The 20,236-nt window shown below is 33.3% G+C and overlaps 1 pseudogene across 1 annotated transcript; it reads left to right on the top strand.

The window, feature by feature from the left end:
• Positions 1–1,776: 1,776 nt before the first annotated feature.
• LOC308494265 (actin-related protein 2/3 complex subunit 2-like) lies at positions 1,777–2,676 on the top strand (annotated as a pseudogene). The gene has a single exon. The product of its transcript is annotated as an actin-related protein 2/3 complex subunit 2-like (transcript).
• Positions 2,677–20,236: the final 17,560 nt, after the last annotated feature.

Raw genomic sequence — 20,236 nt, 5'->3', positions numbered from 1 at the left:
TTTAGATATCAATGGTAAATACCCCAGGTAAAAAACAGAGATTGTTAGACTGGATTGGAAACAAGGCAAAACTATATGCTGTCTACAAGAAACTGACTTTAAATATAAAGACATATATTATAAATTAAAAGTAACTGAATGGAGAAGAATATACTGCACTAACACTAATCAAAAGAAGATATGAGTAGCTATATTAATTTCAGACAGAGCAGACTTCAGAGTAAGAAAAGTTATCAGGAATAAATAGCTTCATTACTTAATGACATACGGTCAATTCTGCAAGAAGACATAATGGTCCTTAACATGTATGTGACTGAAAAAGAGATCAAGATATAAAAGTAAAAATTGTTGGAAATGCAAGGATAAATAGATAAATTCACTACTATAGTTATAGATTTCAACAATTCTCTATCAGAAATGGACAGATCCAGCAGGCAGAAAATCACTAAGGACCTAATTGAGATCAACAAAACCGTCAATCAACAGGAAATAGTTTACATCCGTAGACTACTTTATCTAACAGCTTCAGAATACACAGTATTCTTAAGCTCTCATGGAACAGTCACCAAGATAGACCACATTTAGAGCCACTCCCCCAAATTATCAAATTTTAGAATAGAAATTATGCAAATTATACTCTCATATTACAATGAAATTAAATCAATGGAATTCTATCAATAATAGAAAGATATATGGCAAATCCTAAAATATATGAAGATTAAACAAGGCATTTTGAAATAATACATGGGTGAAAGAAATGTCAAAACAAAATTTTAAAATATATTTTGAATTAAATAACAATGTAAATACAAATAATCAAAAATTGTGGGATACAGTGAAAGCAATATGCAAATTTATGACATTGGATTCATATTTAGAAAAGAAAGTTCTACAATTAATAATTTAACATTTATTCTTAGGTAACTAAAAAAGGAGAAAAAATTTAATCCAAAGTAACTAGAAAATAAAATAAGAATTAGATCAGAAATTATTGAAATTGAAAATACAAAATTAATAGAAAAGTGAAAACAAAAAGTTGATTATTGAAATGATAATAAAATTGATAAATATCTAGATATTATAACTAAGGAAAACAAATTATTACTATCAGAAATTAAAAGGTTGTAATCACTACTTATCCCATGCACATTAAAAAGATATCAAAGACTAAAAGAATATTATAGACAATGCTATAATCACAACTTTGATAAGATAAAATGGACCAATTTGTTGAAAGACACAATCTACCAAAACTTATACAAAGAGAAATAGATAATCTGAATAGGTCTATGTCAAAGGAATTTAATCAACAACTATTAATCTTCCCAGATAGAAAGAAGAAGGCCTAGATAGTTTCATCATAAATAAACGTTGTCAGACATTTAAGGAAAAAGTTAAATGTGTTCTCTATCTTGTCCTCCAGAAAATAGAAGCAGAGGCAACACTTCCGAACTCTTTATATGAGCCTGGCATTAATTCAAAATGTAAACTAAAGAGAGACATTACTTAAAAGGAAACTACAGACTAAAATCTTTCATAAACATAGATATAAAAACCATCACCAAAATACAGAAGGTGCCAAAAATGTATACACATTCTAAGAAAGGAAAAAACTGTATTAAAATTGTAATGCTCAATATATACTGATAACGAAAGATGAATATAAGTCATGTGTATACATTTTTTTGGCACCCCCGGTTTTAACAAATAGGTCGCTGAGTCGGTGGTGGCAGCAGCTTGCCAGGCAGGTTCAGGCTCCTGAGGCCAGCTGCCTACATGATCCTGATGGAGGGGACAACCGCATCATGGGAGAGATACTCAGGCTCAAGTTCAAAAACGTGGCCTCCGGAAACAAACCAGAAGCAGTAGAAGTTTTATAACATCTGCAGATTTTGATGAAGTCCTCTATTATATTTCAATTACTACTGAGGACAAAATGAAAGCAATGGTCAGCATTTCTTTGGAATTCTGCGGTGAACTTCAGGCACATGGTGATGATTAATAGAGAGTGTACAGGAGTTTCTTGGAAAATCCAGAATCAGGATATAATGTCTCCTTGCTATAGGACCTTGAAAATCTGCCTGCACCCAAGAATTCCATTGTACATCAGGCTGGCATGTTGAAGGAAATTGTTTTTTCTCTGTCTTTGAGAAATACTTTCACTTCCAGGAAGAGGGCAAGGAAGGAGAGAACAGGGCAGTTATCCATTATAGGGATGATGAGACCATATATGTTGAGTCCAAAAAAGACAAAGTCACTAGTCTTCAGCACAGTGTTTAAGGAAAACCATGACATGGTCATTGGAAAGGTGTTTATGCAGGAGTTCAAAGAAGGATGCAGAGCCAGCCACACAGTCCCACAGCTCCTGTTTAGCCCTAGGGAACCTCCTCTGGGGTTGAAAGACATTGGTGCTGCTATGAGTGACAACACTGGTTATATTACCTTCTTGCTGTTCCCTGCCCACATCACCTCCAGTGCTTCAGACAACACCATCTTCCTGACCCACACATCCTGGGACTACCTGCACTGCTACGTCACGTGCTCTAAGCCTATATTCACACAGGTAGGCAAGCAAAAACATCCGACTTACTGAATGTGTTGAACCGTGCAGGCCCTAATGCCAAGAAGAAGGAAATGAAAACAACGATCACTGGAAAGACATTTTCATCCTGCTAACTCTTGGGAACAGGAAGAGGAAATGGCTGGTACTTGAAGGCTGGAACACTTTCTACTGGATAATCTTAGCTTTTAATGTTGAACCTCTTCAGGTTCTTAAGGGATTCTCTATTTTGGTTTCATTTTGTACACATTTGGTAAATAATCTGCAGAAATGAGCTGTACTTGCAAGGTCTTCATAGTTCTCAAGAATTAAAAAAAGAAATTCCACTTGATCAACTTAATTCCTTTTCTTTATCTTCCCTCCCTCACTCCTCTTCCCTTCCACCTTCTTTCCAAACTGCTGTGCTTTGCAATATGTTACTGGTAATGATAATGAGTTGCAACTTAAAATAATGTAGCTTAACTTGTTTTCTCCTAAGTATTTGAGTTCAAAACTTCTGCATGTAAAGAAATATGGTTGAGGAGGTCATTAGTAAAGAAAAAGGTTTCCTTCTCTCTCTCTCTCTCTCTCTCTCTCTCTCTCTCTCTCTCTCTCTCTCTCTCTCTCCATATATATATATATATATATATATATATATATATATGCAAATAGTATCCAATAATGTATAAAATAATGATACACCATAATTATTGGGATTTATTTCAGGTATGCAAGACAATTTCAATGTTAGAAAATCAATTAATGTAATCTATCTTATCAACAAACTAAAGAAAAACAAATCATATGATAAAAATCAATAAATGCCAAAAGAAGGTGTATGGCAAATTCAGCACTCATTCATGATAAAAATTTTCATCATACTAGGAATACGGGAATTTCCTCAACTTGATAAAGACACCCTACAATAACCTACAGCTAACATCATACTTCATGGTAAGAAATTAGATGCTTTCTCCCCAAAATTGAAAAAAAGGCAAGGATGCCCCCTCTTATGATTCTTATTCAACATTGTACTAGAAGCCCTACTTAATATAATAAGAAAGATAAAGAAAATAAAAGGTTTACAGTTTGAAAGAGAAGAAATAATACTCTTTATTCAAAAAAAATTGTCTACATAGAAAAATCCAAAAGATCAACCGAAAACACTTCTTGAACCAATAAACAAGGTGGAGAATGCAGGGTTAATATACAAAAATGAATCACTTGACTATATGCCAGTAATGAACATTTGGAATTTGAAATTAAGAACACAGTCATTTGCATTAGCACCAAAAACATGAAATATTTAGGTGTAAACATAACAAATGTAGTAGATGTGCAAGACCTATATGGGAGAACTATAAAACTCTGATAAAAAGAACTGAAGATCAAAATAAATTGATAGATCCTCCATGCTCATGCAGAGGATTCCATGTTCATATTGAGAAGAACTCAATTTTTCCAAGCTGTCAGTTCTTCCCAATTTGATCTATAGATTCAACATAATCCCAATCAGAAATCCCAGCCAATTGTTTTATGGATATCACCAAACTGATTCCAAAGTTTATAGGGGAAAGCAAAAAAACCCACAACAGCAGACACAATACTGAATAACAACAAAGTCAGAATACTGACACAACCTGACTTCAAGACTTAATATAAAGCTACAATCATAAAGACTATGGTATCGGCAGAAGAATAGAATAATGAAACTGATTAGAAAGCCCAGACATAAACCCCTGCAAATATGTCAACTGATATTTGACAATAAGCAAAGGCAATTAAATGGAAAGAGGATATTCATTTCAGCTATGCAAATGACCAACTGAGTATGCGTGTGCAAAAAAGTGTTTCTAGACACCAGGGGAAATCAAAATCTATAAAATGTTTTTGGAAACTTTGAGCCCATGAAATTTACTAATTGCCTTTCCACTATTTTGAAGTCACTGAATTATAAAACGTGCTATAATTTGAACAGTTTTGTGTAAGTGTTTTTAATTTTTTAAAAAAAATGAGAAGATGAGAAACACTTGTACCTACAAAACCCACATATAGTAAAAAGTTTTCAGGCTTATCAAAGTTTTTCATAGTAAAAAGTAAGTTTTTCATAGTAAGTTTTTCATAGTAAAAAATAAGTCATTTCTTTTCTAGCTTTTTCTTTTTGTAAAAATAAATTCACATAAGAATATAGAATGTTGTTTGAGGTCACAAGTAACATTTCAGTCCATTTTGTTAAATCAGGATCCATTTACTCAAGATTACACTGTCTTTAGAATAGGGAATAGTACCATCCTGTCCTACTTTCTCTTATAAAACCAAGGCACATAATGAAATGAGTATAGTCCTTTTTCTCCACAGACATCATGTAACGAAATAAGAAAATATATGACATTGGCAAAAACAATTCAATTTCACAGCGTTTTTCAATTGAAAAATGGCAGGCCATTTACCTTATTACTTAATAGCATACTACTGTACAGCTGTTCTACAAATAAATAATTGGCATAATGTTACATAGATTAGTGCTGCCCAACTGTAAAGATAAAAACCTTTTAAGTAAAACTACAGACTTTTGGTGACTTTGTACTCATTTATTAATTGATTCAGCATTTGGACTATATACAAGGAAATCTGTTGGGTGTGGGGTAAAAAGATAAATAAGATTTCTTTGCCATGGACACTTAATAGTGTTATAGTGGAAAGAAAAGCATCAAATATAATTCTAATAATTCCACTAATATACAAAATATTGCTATTTTCCAATTTTGCCTGAGTGACAACTGGACTATCAGTTTTCCTGTAAGCATGTCATGAATAGAAAATAATATTATTCCACAAAATTTGAAAGCCTTACAAATATATGGGACCATAAAAGAAGATACGTTCAGCATGGCTGAAACATTAAGTTTAAGACGGAGGTCAGCAATGGATTAACCTGAGGGGTTATACCTGAATACCACTGAGTCAGCCTTGTATAATTCAAGGATCCCAGTAAATGAACCCTAAAAAAAAAGAGTGGCTATATACATATAGCTTCTGAGTACAGATATAGTATCTGTGTATATAAACATATCTAAGCATAGAAAAGTTACTGTAAAAATGTGGTATAAAAGGTGAAAAAATAAGTTTACTTGCATAGGGCACTTATCATGAATAGAGCTTGCAGGACTGGAAGTTGCTCTGGGTGAGTCAGTGAGTCAGGGGTGAGGGAACGTGAAGGCCTAGGACATAACTGTACACTGCTGTGGACTTTATATACACAAGAGTTCCCCCCACTTCCTTCTGAGAGATTCGGAAATAGAATGTTGAAGCTGTCTATGCAGCTTCATGAACAAGGATGTGGGCTAGTTTGATTGGAAATATCAAGTAGGAACTGGCTGAAAGATGTAGATTACCCTAATAGTGACTGTCAGGAGGGAGTGAAAGGTGGCCTGAGGATCACTAGGTATAAGAAAACAAGATGGATACAGGAACACAGGGCACTGTCATGGCAATGTAGTTTTGGCGATTGCATGTTGGAGCAGTGATCAGGTTAAGGAATTCTGTGGTATTCATTAAAAAATAAAGAGATGTTTAATATGGAGAGGTGTAGAACTGAGGACTCAGTATTTTGACTTGGAAATTTGTGTTTGGTTCCCTTGACCTAATCTGGCACAAAGGGCTCTCTCTGGCATTGAATTGATAGAATACATAAAACTTATTTATGTTTTACACCATTACAACATGAAAATATTTTCAAAGTACAGGGATAGGCTGACTCCACACTGTCATAATAAGCTTTTACTAAAGTAGCAGTGACACTCAGTACTTGTTAAGGTAGCTCCTGTGGACCTGTGTCCTTGTACAGGATCTTAGGGCCTCAAGAAAGAATTTACAGCAATACTCTGAATATGTATTGCTGAGGGGACAGGCCCTTGTGTATGGAAAGACATCAGTGGCTCACTGACTGGGCCAGCACTCAAAATTGAGGTGCTGTGAGAGGAATCTATTGTCAAACCCCACAGATACTGCCTCCATCAGTGGGAAAAAAAAAAAAAAATTCCTCCTGAACCGCATATCCTTCTATTTCTTATAGGTAATTCAGCTCCATTATAATCTTAGGGGACCACCATCATATGTGTGGGTTGTTGTTGACCAAAATGTTATTAGGCAGCATATGACTATAGTATGATTTTCATAACTATGGTGCAATATCACACCTGGAAAAATAAAATTTGTAAAATCTACCGAATATATTCAAATTCTCTAAGTTTTATATATACCCATTTGTGGGTTGTGTATCTAGTCCTACGCAATTTTGTATGACAGTCAAGATAAAGAACTTCCATCGCCATAAGAGTTCCTGTAGTATCCTTTACAGCCATGCATACCCAACCCCATCCTTCATCTGTTCTCCATATCCATATCTCGTAGTCTCAAGACTGTCATATAAATGAAATCATGCAGTGTTAACCTTTTGATATATCACGCATCTTTTACATTTCTTTTCTAATAGTTTAAAAATCTGTGTCACATTCGATTCTGGTATTTGCTTTGCTTCTCCAAACTGTCTTGTTTTGTTTGTTATAATTTTTTGTTCAAAGTCAGACATGATATACTGGGTAATAGAAACTTTAATGTGAGGTTTTCTGTGGAAATGTGCTGTGTTTAATATTTGCTGCTACTAAAAGTGCCAGAGGCTTTAGTGCCCTTGTTTTTCTATCCCTTGTTGTCTTTGGGCTTTCTTACTAACTCCTCTTCAAACACAGGTTGCCTCTTGCCGCTCTTTCAGACATAATCTGTTATTATACTGGAGCATTCTTGGTGTGGTCATAAGGTTTGAGGGTAAGGAAATATTCTATAATCTAATGATTAAATCTCAGCAAGTGTTCCTTAGCTTTTTCTTTTTAGGAGAGATAGGAAAACTAGGGGCAGCTGGAGTAGGGTAGATGTCTTTCCCTCATGTTGGGAAATTCTCTGGTAAATTATTTTTCCCTGGAAAATAAGCCTTTTATTGAAACTGTTTTTGGTGTGTTTCACAATGACTACCTTTCCCCTTGCTCCATTTTTGGCTCTTTATTATGAGAATCTGGTGGAGTTCCTGGAGATAAAACTTATGAAAGTGTGGGAACCCCCTAAGAATGTGGCTCCAGGAGTTTCCCACTTTCAAGCTAGTCCACACTTTGCCTGCATCAATTCATCACACTTACATACAAGTGTTCAAATCAACATATGGCTGCAATGGCTGCGCTGTAGGTAAGCAGATCATATATGTGAGTCCTGAATTTGTCTGTCTCCCTTGATTTGGGGGCAGCAATTTACTCTGCAACCTCAGGTATCTGATGGTTCAAAGAATAAATTTTGATTTCAATTTGTTGAGGACTTTTCTTGTTATAAGTATGAGAGTGATCACTTCCAAGCTGTATTGATGCCAGACCTTTGAGACTGACATTTTTCATTTAACATAATATCTTTGGGGTTATCTAAGTTTTTGTATAATATTTATCAGAAATGTGTGCTTTTTCCATGCTGCACAGTATTCCGTGGTACAGACATTGTTTAACCATTCACCTGTTGAAAGATATCTAGGTTGTTTTCCACCTTGGACATTATGAATACGGATGCTATGAACATCCATGTGTAAGGGTCGCATGGTAATTATACGTTTAGTTTTGTTAAGAAAGTGCCAAATTTTTTTTCAAGAGTATCTGTACTATTTTACAATCCTACCAGCAATATATGGGTGATCCAGTTTCCCCTTAACCTTACCAGCATTTGATGTAAAAATGCTGCCGCATGTATCAAACATAAATTATTTTGTTTTATACTTGTGCCTAATAATATTAGTGTTTTTTTGCAAAATAGTTTACACTTGAAAATCAATATTACTAATAATATCATTTCTAATGTCTCTGGGTTGCTTTTATTATAAAAATGATTTTGAAAACCTTTACTTAAATTATCTGATCTGAATTTTTTTATATTTCACATTTTATTAATTTATATAAAGCAGTTCAAAAATATAAGTTAAGTTTATTTATATATGTAAAATACTGAGGACAGTGCCAGAGTCACAATGTAATTATGGATTACATCGTGCTTCCTCATGTTATCATTAAACTTTTCCTCCCTTCTCTTTCCTCTTTCCCAAAAATGTCCCCATCCGCATCAGTGTTCATTTGCCGATGCTCCAGTGTTCAAGATTTCTGTTGGGTTTCAATTGCTCTGTTAATCTATGTTAATGGTTGATGATATATTAATATAACATCTTATAGGCACATCAAATCATTGATTCTCTTTTAAGTAATATGAAAAGCCCAAATAATAACTCTGATAATAGGTATTGTGGGGAAATAAAACTTGGTATCTGTTGAACTTAGGTCAACTTTATTCCTCACAGGACTTTCCTTCTAAATGAATCTTATTGAAACTGCAATAAACCAATAAAAGCAAAAGCTTACTTTCAAATTATATGGAAAGTTAGGAGAATAAACATTTAACAGATTACTGCATGCTTTTCAGAATCTGCACTTAAGGAAATCCTATATAAGCCAGTGGGAATAGATAAGGCTCTAGAGATGTACAACATGTACCTGTCAATCAGCAGATACAAAATTTATATATAAGTGATTATTTCATTTCTTTAACTGAATATTAATATTGAAAGATTTTTATGTGGCTAAAATGTTTTACTTATTTTCTGTGTATCTTATAACACCTAGGTAATATCTTATTTTGTAAATAACTAGTGATAAAGCAAACCTAAATGCAAAAATAGATAAATATAGGAACGATGTATTTTTCTTTATATAAAGTGCTTTAATTAGGCTAAAAAGAGCACCTCCTATTGCATTAGTAATACAATTCTATTGAGAAAATAAAAGGTTAAATATCACCTTCTTGGTATACTTTATTTGAATTATTAAAGTGCAGTAAAAAGGACACTGAATTTGAGGGCCAGCATATCTGACTTACTTATTTTTCCCCCACTAATTGTGTGCCCCTTAAATATAGATACTGTGGTAGTTTTCGGTCTCCTATCCCCTACATCTATCTCTTCCAATCTTAACTTACATTTTTTGATCTCTTCACCTAATGGGTCACAACTTCCTTCTCTTACAAAATGCTATCAGAATATATCCGTTATTCTGACCTCTTATTTAATATACTTCTTAAAATGTCTGTGATGTAAGGTGAAATATCTATATAAAATTATTTCTTTTCCACATAGACTATTAATGACTAAACATTTGGTTTGGAATCACATATTGTATCTTAGATATACCATATATATTATGCAATGCTGGGAATACATGATAAATACAATTCCTTTTTCTTCAATGAATTATATCATAAATATAAAATAAAAGCATTCAAAATTGTTATAGGATCACAAAGAAGTACCTCAAGCTATCATGTTGAAGGTAGAGAAGGGACAGGTTTTAGGCATGGACTCAGTGAGAAGGTAATATATGAGAGAGATATTTTGAAGAATGGGTCTTCTAAGGGCACTTGGCAGACACAGAGAGACACTCCTGCAGACAACATTATGAATCAAATAGTAGATAATAACTTCTCTATGAGTTGTTCCTGGAATATGTCATAAACAAATTATCCAAAGTTTAAAAATAGAAAAAGAGATTACTAGGTGTTTCTAAGTGTATTCTGGGCTTGAGTTTCTGTCGTCTGGGCTATTTTACAACTCTTAGGGAAGGAGCTTAATGTGGAGATTTTGTCTGGTAGAGTTAAAAATAATTCTGTTTGATTAAACAGAATAATCTAAAAGTTGTATTTTATGGTCTTGTTAGACAATAACCAGTTTTGTATCTGTTCAATGATCTATGAAATTGCCCATATATACTCATCTATTCAAATGCTCATTGAGCTAATTTTAACACCTTATTGACTTCCATATCAATTAATGAGTTGAGTAGGCTAACATGCATGAGTTGATTTTGTTTGAAGTAGAATCACAATTCATCTTTTAAAAATATATAATATATATACCAAGGGTGCCAAAAACACATACACATATAACTTGTATTCATCTTTTGTTATCAGTATACAAGGTCTGACAATTAAGTTTGTGAACTGGTTGATGTTGCTAATTTTTTTTTTTATATCAGAGGGATTAGTCATTATAAATTTATACCAACCAGACAAAGAGTTAACCAAGTTTACTATTTGGAAGTGCTGAAAAGGCTGTGTGAGAATGTTTGAACTTTTCTCCAACAATCCATGGCTCTTGCATCACGACAATGCAGCAGCTCACACGGCACTGTCTGTGAGGGAGTTTTTAGCCAGTAAACAAATAACTGTATTGGAACACCCTCCCTACTCACCTATCTGGCCCCCAGTGACTTCTTTCTTTACCCGAAGCTGAAGAAAATATTGAAAGGAAGACATTTTGATGATATTCAGGACATCAAGGATAATACAAGGACAGCTCTCATGGCCATTCCAGAACAACAGTTCCAAAATTGCTTTAAAGGGTAGACTAGGCACTGGTGTCAGTGTATAGCTTCCCAGGGGGAGTACTTGGAAGGTCAGTAGTGATGTTCAGCAATGAGGTATATAGCACTTTTCCTAGGATGAGTTCTCTAACTTAATTGTCAGAGCTCTCTAACTTATTCTATATAATACTTGTGCATCTACCATATTTCCCCCAAAATAAGACAGGGTCTTGTATTAATTTTTGCTCCAAAAGATGCATTAGGCCCTATGTACAGGGGATGTCATCCTGAAAAATCATGCTAGGTCTTATTTTCCAGTTAGGTCTTATTTTCAGGGAAATACAGTAGTTCTAAGTTAGCAACTTTCTGGTTAAATGTCCCTATCAACCAAAAGAAAAATTATACTAGATTACACTTAAAGACTATTTCAATTTATAAAATATCTGATGTAATTCATAGTTGGTTTTATATAAGTTTACAGAACTTTATTTTTTCCTTTTTCAAAAAAGTATAAATGGGGAAAAATCTTATGTAGACTATCGATTTGTATACGCAAAAAAATACCTCTGATATTTGTAAATATTGAGTTAATTTTAGACTATTTCATAAAAAAAAACGAATCTCTCAAAAAGTCATGAGATTTCGTGTGTGCCAGCTATTCACAGGAATTATTTTTTGTAGAGAGAGAAGTATTTGCTGCAATGAAACCTATGCATTGTCTAAACAAAATACACACATTCAGGTTAGGTGATACTAGCCTTACAAGTAGTTGTCTTTACTTTTTTGTTTTGTTTTGTTTGGGGTTTTTTGCACTTCTATTAGTAGTAGATAAAGGGTAGAGATGCAATTTCCTTCCTGTCCTATCTAGTGTTTTCCTCCTACTCTGAAGAACATCAGTTTTGCCTCCATTTCCATATTTGATTCAGTGTTACTGAAATATTAGCGTGTCTGTTCTTCAGATTCTGTTTTGAATAAGTTATAACTTCTGTTTCTTTCATTGATTGATGAGTAAAATAGAATCTTTAATCTGTGCTTATTTTTATACTTGTATGAGGCATGATTTTACCTTTTATGGTAAATTATCTTTTGACACTGGGAACTAGATATGTAAGATTGAAAGACAACATGCTCTTGACACAAAAGTAAATTTATCAGAAAATAAAAGGAGACCAATTTTTATTGGGTGGTCAGAGAAAGTACCTATATGTGATGACATTTGAGAATAAATAGAGTTAAGCACCTTCTTAATATTTATAATTTCATTTAGAGAGATCATTCTGCCTCATATTTGGAGAGTGCATTGTCATGCAAAAATATTATTTGATGGAAAATCAAACAGAAGACTTTTTCAAACATCTCGGTGGGGGATGATGGCGACTTGGATTAGTGTTGTAACATAGGTATGAGACAGAAAAGTAAACAGTGTAATGGATGTTGGAAAGGCATTGATATCAATGGTTTAGTTATGATGGTTAAAGCTAAGTGAGAGAGTTATTTGGAATGACAAAGAGATTTGACTGAGCAAATGAAAGAAAGATAGCTAAATATTTATTTCAATTTCACCTGCAGGATTTATAATTTTACCCATTGGCCAGAAAAATCATCAAATTTAAGGACATAATGATGTCCTTAAATAAAAATTTTAAAAAAGACATTTATTTATTGTATGGTTTTTATATAATAGAAACTCCTAAATGTGTGTGGTACCAACTACATACTTATAAAAGTAGCATTATTACTGCGTGACATCTGTGAAGAACCTCGCAAATATATGCTGAGATAAAACATTGGCAAATTTAAATGGTGAAATTCAAATTTAGAGGTTAATCAATACTATAATGAGTTATGATAGGAAATCATAGCTAACAAGGTCAGTCAAGGTAGCAAAAATGTGGAAATTCTTTATAGAATCATGAGATAATGCTTATATTTTAGATGTGTGATATTGAGAGTAATAAAACACAGAATATGTAGGAAATAAGGAGAAGTGAATGGAGAATGAAAGAACATCAGGAAATTAGAAAATGGTCATTAGAAAGGGAAACAAACTCATAAGTCCTGAGAAACTGTACTGAGAGATGTTAAAATGAAACCTCAGTACAATGTCTTACTGGGTTGTCTTCCCCATTGCAGCAGACAATGGCCATGCCAGCGAGACACCTTTGGCATAACCATCAAAAGGAAACTGAAATTAATTGGAAACTTGAAAGTTGTTGTTTTTGTTTTCCATAGCATATCAATTTGTCTCCTGTTAAATGAGACCATCAAATATGCAATTTTATAAGATGTCTGATGTGAAGAGTTCCTAAACGAAAGCAAATTCTTTCCATCTCTTCTACAGAGTTTAGAGGAAAAAAAAAAAGTGAGCTCTCCATTTGATTAAATTAATGGAAGTTGTTCTTCACAATTTGGTAAATTAGAGTTGAATATATGTTGAAGATAAGATGTAGCTGTTGAATATTTAATATTTTACAATTACTGTTTTTTTCTGTTAAATATGAGGAAAAACTTGGAGGTTTTACGTTTTTAAAATATTTAAAATATTATTAGAAAACATATATATATATATAATTTTCATCACATAAAAACCATTGGGGAATTACTTAATTGGTCTAATTATACAAAAATTATTAAACTATTATTACACAATTTTTAAATTTCAATTTAAAACTAATTTCAAATATTGAAGCACATAAAAAGACATTTATTTAAGCATTGAGCAAATAATGACTTTTGATTATTATGTATGAAATGAAATGTCAGATGGACACTGTGCTTTAAAAATAAAATGAAAATAAAAATTTTTAAAAATCACACTTTTTTGTTTTTACTGTTATGATGATAAACAGAAGGAAGAACTTTTTTTTTTTAATTTGAGTTATAGCCTCAGATATGCATACAAATGGAGTCCATATGTCTCATACCGAGAACCACAGGGCAAGTAACAGGAATGCTATTTTGAACATGAACAGATTGCACCTACAGGCATTTATGTATAAAGCTTTTTCTAACAGCTCTCAACTACACACCCACGCTTCACAGTTCAGTGAACTCAGTTATAACAATATACCTATACAATGACCTGAGGCTAAAAATACTGTAAACCAAACAATGACAGCAAAAATAATATCCACTATACTTTTAAAAATTCATGTTAATGAATATTTGTATTGCAAATTAGTCTGCATAAAGTAAAACAAAGATTTTAGTGTATCAATTACAGTAATTATTAATGATAAACCAAATAAAATTCTCAAAAATACTTAAGACAAAGTCTTTGATATAGAGCTATTTCCCCATCATAAATCAAATATTTTAGTTGATTCCTAGTATGGGATTTATTGGGTTTAGTGGTTTTCATTAAATTAAATCATAAAAGACTGAAATTACATACTCTGGTTTCTCTTCAGATCATGTAAACCTTTCACATTTTAAAAGACTGAAATTAAATATCTTTAAAAAGTATTCAAATCTTAGCAGTAAACTAGTATTTGGTGGACCAAGGAGTTATCAGTTCAGAATTTGCTGTTTGGCTGAGGTGTCAAAAACGCATGAAGCAAAATATAATGAGGGGAATACAATGGTAAAGGTAACTAGCTACATTTCTTCTCTAGCATAGCTATTATATTTTCCAGTTAGAAAAGAAAAAGTGTGTGTGTGTGTCTGTGTGTGTGTGTGTGTCTGTGTGTGTGTGTGTGTGTATAAATGGAGGTAAAAGAATACCAAGTGTATTTTTTTCTGGAATAGTATAGGAATGCTGAGGACTTAATGTTTTACCAACTCCTCTCACATCATGTAACCTACAATAATGTTCTAATCAATCGTGTCATTCCTAATTCTCAAACTTCACATCAATAACAGGTACATTTTTGCAATGCTATTACGTAATATAAAGCTAAAATTTAATAAAGTATCTTGGTTCATATTTTTTAATAATGATGGGTAAAAGAAGTCTTCCTTGAAATGGGAGAAATCATATAATTCTGAAAAGATTAATTTAAAATGTCATAAAGGTTCCCACTAGGACAATAGTTTGTGTGAGAGAAGAAAAAAAAAATACAGAAAATGCTCATGTGTTCACATATTTACTTTGAAATGTCTTACCTGTTGTTAGCTTCTTTGTTATAATAAAAGAAAAGCCTAAGAGAAAAAAAAAAAATTCATGTTATCAAGGAAATATTAACCTATTTCACATTAACAGAAAAAAGATTAGTTGATATAATTTTACCAGTGCAGAGATTTTTGAAGTAAATGATGTTCTGTAATATTTATTTTATACAACACTATGAATGTAAGAATGCTTTATTTTATTGTGTGTGTTTTAATAAATGATCTTATTATTTAAGACAGTTTCTTAATAATTTTAGCAATGTATTTGACCTACCTTTGAGAAAGGAACAATGTATCTCAAATGTATATGATATATTAATTAAATATATCATAAGGATATATTTACAGATAAATTTATTGCATTTAACAGGCAATGGACACTCATCATTTTTCAAATATTTTTATCTAAAGAAACCTTTTTTTACTATCAATTAATCATAAACAGCACTGAAATGGGCACAAGAAATAAAGTTTGTCAACTATATCACAAGAGTGGTTGTCCACATCAGTATATTTTGTTGACATATATTGAAAAATAATTTTAGTTATTTAATGAAATTACTTAATTTTATAAAAATGCTTTATGTACCTAACATATATAAATCTGTTTTATTTTTAATTCTGTTACATTTTCACTTGTATCTACATCAGTAAGGTTTTATATAGTTTGTGTAATGTGTGTTTGTCTATTGAGTCTTTAAAGATTTAATATTGATTAGCAATTAAAATAGTTTTACTATAAAATTTTCTTAAATTATACAGCTTGACATATCTCAGCTCCTCTATCATTACAACCATCAACTCTCACAATGGTAACTGCACTGGCCTCCAAACTAATCTGCTCATCTCCACTTTCATTGCAGCGCAGTCACTTTTGTATATCACTGTTATCTTTTAAAATAATTCTATCACAATACTTTACCCCATTACATTCAGAACACAGTAAATTATTATGTTCCTACAATGTAAAGTCCGACCAGTCTTCTGGTCTCTCTATCTCTCCGCTGCCCTCTGACACAATCCTGTGCCTGAGTCTTTAACTCACTAACTCTGACCACATTGGCTTTCTAGCTGTGTATTACTGTATTACTCCAAGTTTGTTCCTGCTTCTGAATTTGGCATTTCTGTACCCTCTGCCCTGAATATCCCTCTCATGTACCTTCAAGTCTTTGTGATGCCTGATCTTTGCTCAAATTTATCTGAGAGAATTACTTTATCATAAAGGTGAATGAATAATCAATGTCAAATAAATAAGAGAGAAAATAGTTTAAAGCAGGGGCTAGAAACAGTGTTGTATGTCTTAGATAGATCAATTAAACAAGGAATGCATTAGTCATTGACCTTAGAGCTTCAGAGATCAATGATAACAAAAGCAATAATACTGTCAGTGGATTTTTTTGTTTTTCAGGAAAGGCAAAAATCAGTAAGACAGTCACTGAAAAAAAATAAGGAGATGGAAAAGATATGTGTGTCTACCATTGCTGTTGTTGTTTATTTGGTTGTTTTTACTTGATAAATATCTTTTGATAATGTTTGTAAGCTGAGGAAATAATGTATAGAAAGAGAATAGCTGACTACATGGGAGACAGAAAATATTTTGGTGAGCCAAAAATCTGAGAAAACTAGAAAGAAAGGAAGAATGTGCAGGTATGGAAACAATAGCTGAGAGAAGGAGACACTCTTCATCCTTAGAAGCTGCACAAAAGTATAAAGGATGTGAAAATATACAGAGGAGTGAGATATCTCTCATACAAATTCATGCTACGTTATTGAAAGTTATAGGACCCAAATGATTATGGAGGTCGTAATATATTAATTATCATATTGGTGCTGTGATTTTTTTTTTCCTTATATAGGTTAATCTCAAAATATAGAAAAGAGAAAGATCAGGAGATTAATTCACAGTTTGGATTTTTACCAGGCGATGAGGTTTTTTAAAAATCTAGAATAGGGAGTCAAATATCCTGGTATGGACTATGTATGAGTAGGAATGATGCCAGGAGTGGATGTGATACACTCTCTCAGTTTGCATGGAACAGAATTATATATTTTGCAGGAAATACATATAGAAAGGTAAATATTTAGGTATTAAACTATAATCATAGTTAAATTATATTTAAAAATTTTGTTATAGATTTGTAGAAAAAATTATGAAGGCAGTACAGAGAATTACCATTTTACCGTACATCTATCTCCCCAAGTTAGCATCTTCTGTTACTACAGTGCATCGTATAAAGGATGACTACTGTCAAAATGGCTTCTCACTACTGATGGTGCACTTGATCACCTGACTGAGGTAGTGTTTCTTAGTTTTTGTTTTTGTTTTGTTTTGTTTTTTCCATTTTCATGTGACTATTCTCTGTCCCCTTCCACTCTGCTCTTTGGAAGGGACTCACTATGTGCAACCCACCCTTGACTGCTTCATTATCATCAAGTTTCTTAAATGTGGAGAATAGATTATTTGGAATTCTGCATGGGAGATTTGTCTCCTCTCTTCCATTAATTATTTACTCAATCATTTGTCTATCTCACTATAGACTCATGGATATTTATAGTATATAGTGGGTTATAATCTAATATTATTTTTTATTTAAGATTTTTATTAAAATATAGCTAACATGCAGTATCTATATTAGGTTCAGGTGGACATCATAGTTATTCAACAGTACTCACCTGGCACTATACATAGTTATTACCATATTTTTGGTTGTATGAGATGTGATCAAACAATACGGTAAATGTTTTTTAAAAAATTATTACGGTAAAAGACACATTGCCATGAATCCCCCTCAAAATACTCCACCTTGCTTTGAACACACTTATCTCATCGTTCTTGCCATTTTCTGAAGCAGTTCTGGAAGTCCTCTTTCAGGAGTATCTTTTGTTGCGCTGTTGTGTCTGCCTCGATGTCCTTAATCGATTCAAAATGTTTTCCTTTCAAGGTCATTTTGACTTTGGGGAAGAGCCAGAAGTTGCACTGTGCCAGATCTGGTGAGTAAGGTGGATGAGAACACTGTAATGTTTTTATTTGACAGAAATTGCTGTATACCAGATGATGTTTGACAGAGTGTTGTTATAATGGAGGATGATTTACGGCACACTTTAAAACACACCTTCTTCCAATCGTTGCTCACACCCGACTGACTGCATCGAACAAGTTGAAACTTGTCACACACTGTTACTAAGGTTCCAAGCACCACTTCCTGTATTGAAGATCGCTGCCTTTGTGTTGGATGGCACTGGGCAGCAGCATTCACCTTATTTATTTATTTTTTTAATCACAACAAGAAGGCTCCATGTCACACATCACTTCTGGTATATGGCAATTTCTGTCAAATAAAAACTACTACGGTGTGTCCTCAACCATATTATTAACCATGTCTGTCACCATGCGACTTCTGGCTCTTCCCCAAAGTCAAGATGACCATGAAAGGTAATTGATTCAGAATATTGAGGCAGCCACAGCAGTGCACTAAAGACACTCACAAAAGAGGACTTCCAGAACTGCTTCAGAAAGTGGCAAGAACGATGGGATACGTGTGTTTGAAGTGAGGGAGAGGATTTTTGAGGGGAATTGGTGGCAATGCGTCTTTTACTGTAATAATTTTTGTTTTTAATTAAACATTCACAGTATATTTTAATCACACCTCCTGTGTCCCTGTAACCTCTGCTCAGAGTCAGTGATTCTGTAGGTAAGTCTGCCGTGGTCTCTTTTAGAGGAGCACCTAGGACTCCAGCTTCCCTCTGTCTCACTCAACCACAATCTCCACTGTTTTTCACAAACAGAAATTATGGGGACTTCTCTCCCCAGCACTGGAACCCAAGGCTGCGGAGGGACTGGGACCCTTTACTCTTCTGAGGGGGATATTCACAGCTGAGATATCCCTCCCAATCTTTAATGGTAAAACAGGTGTTGGACTACCTCATTCAGTGTCTCTGCCTTTTCTACCAGTTTCAAGGTGGCTTCTTTTGCATGTCCTTAGTTGTAGAGCTTTGGTTTAGCAAGATTTCAGGCAATTCTCAATGATGATTGTTTTTTAGTTTAGTTTAGTAATTTTGATGTGTTTGTGAGAGAAGGTAAGTATAGCATTTACCTAACGCACAAACTTGACTGGAACAAAATTTATTTTTTTCCTAAATCATTCAGTCTTTGCCTACTGATGGCCTCTTTCAGTTGGTTTCCTTTATTCCTTTGACATATTCCAATCGTCGTGGTTGATTTTGGTAGTTTCTGATTGTTTTAGCACTTTCTTGCTCTCTAGAACTATAATGTGTTGGACCTATCTTGTATATTTCCCTAGTCCTGTAATCATTGATTTGTCTAAGAATCATTTGCTCTTGTATTGGAGAATGTTGTTAGAAACCAAGATACAGACGTTAGATATGCTTGTTTCTAGGGAGTATGATTACTTCTGGATCATTTTGTCTGAAAGAGCAAGGAAACCTGTGCTTTCTAACCAGTGTGTTTATAAATATTTCCATCTGTAACAATGTATATATTTAGCTAAATGTGACTTGATACTAATGTCTCAAACTCTAATCCATTCATTCTAGCCTCCTCTCCTTGTTTACTTTCCACTCCAACAGTTGGAAACCAATCACCCACAGTCCAACATCCATTTATTTAGCTATTCAATTCCAATATATACATATAGTGGTTTCAGAATTCTTAACCCATAGCCCTATGGGAAACAGCTTTCGGCTGGATTACAGTGTTTATGTACCATTCCTTTGCCTTTAGTCTTAGAGACTACAATATTCCAAAGTGACTTAGAGCAGCACCATTTTTCCCATTCCCACCAGGGAAGCGCTCCATGTCTTTTAAAACATTAATATCATTATTATTTTGTAATTTTCTGTGCATCCTGGGATTTCCTGATCTTTTAATATATATTTTTTTAATTCATATGCATTAAGGTTCACCCTGTGTTCAGTATTGTTATAAGGTTTAGGAGAAATGTATAATGTCATGTGTGCACCATTTACCATGTAAAAAATGCATCCATAGGGTAAAAAATAAAAGAAAACATGTCTCACCTTTCACATGGCCATCTGCATATCGTACATAATAGTTTTATTCCCCTAAAAATTTGTTTTGCTTCACCTATTAAACATTTCCCCTTCGTAAACCCCAACAACCATTGGTCTATTTTCT

This window comes from Rhinolophus hipposideros (genome assembly GCF_964194185.1).
Source record: "Rhinolophus hipposideros genome assembly, chromosome: 3".
Lineage (NCBI taxonomy): Eukaryota > Metazoa > Chordata > Mammalia > Chiroptera > Rhinolophidae > Rhinolophus > Rhinolophus hipposideros.
The sequence above is the reverse complement of the archived record's forward strand: the minus strand, read 5'-3'. Positions and strand labels throughout refer to the sequence as shown.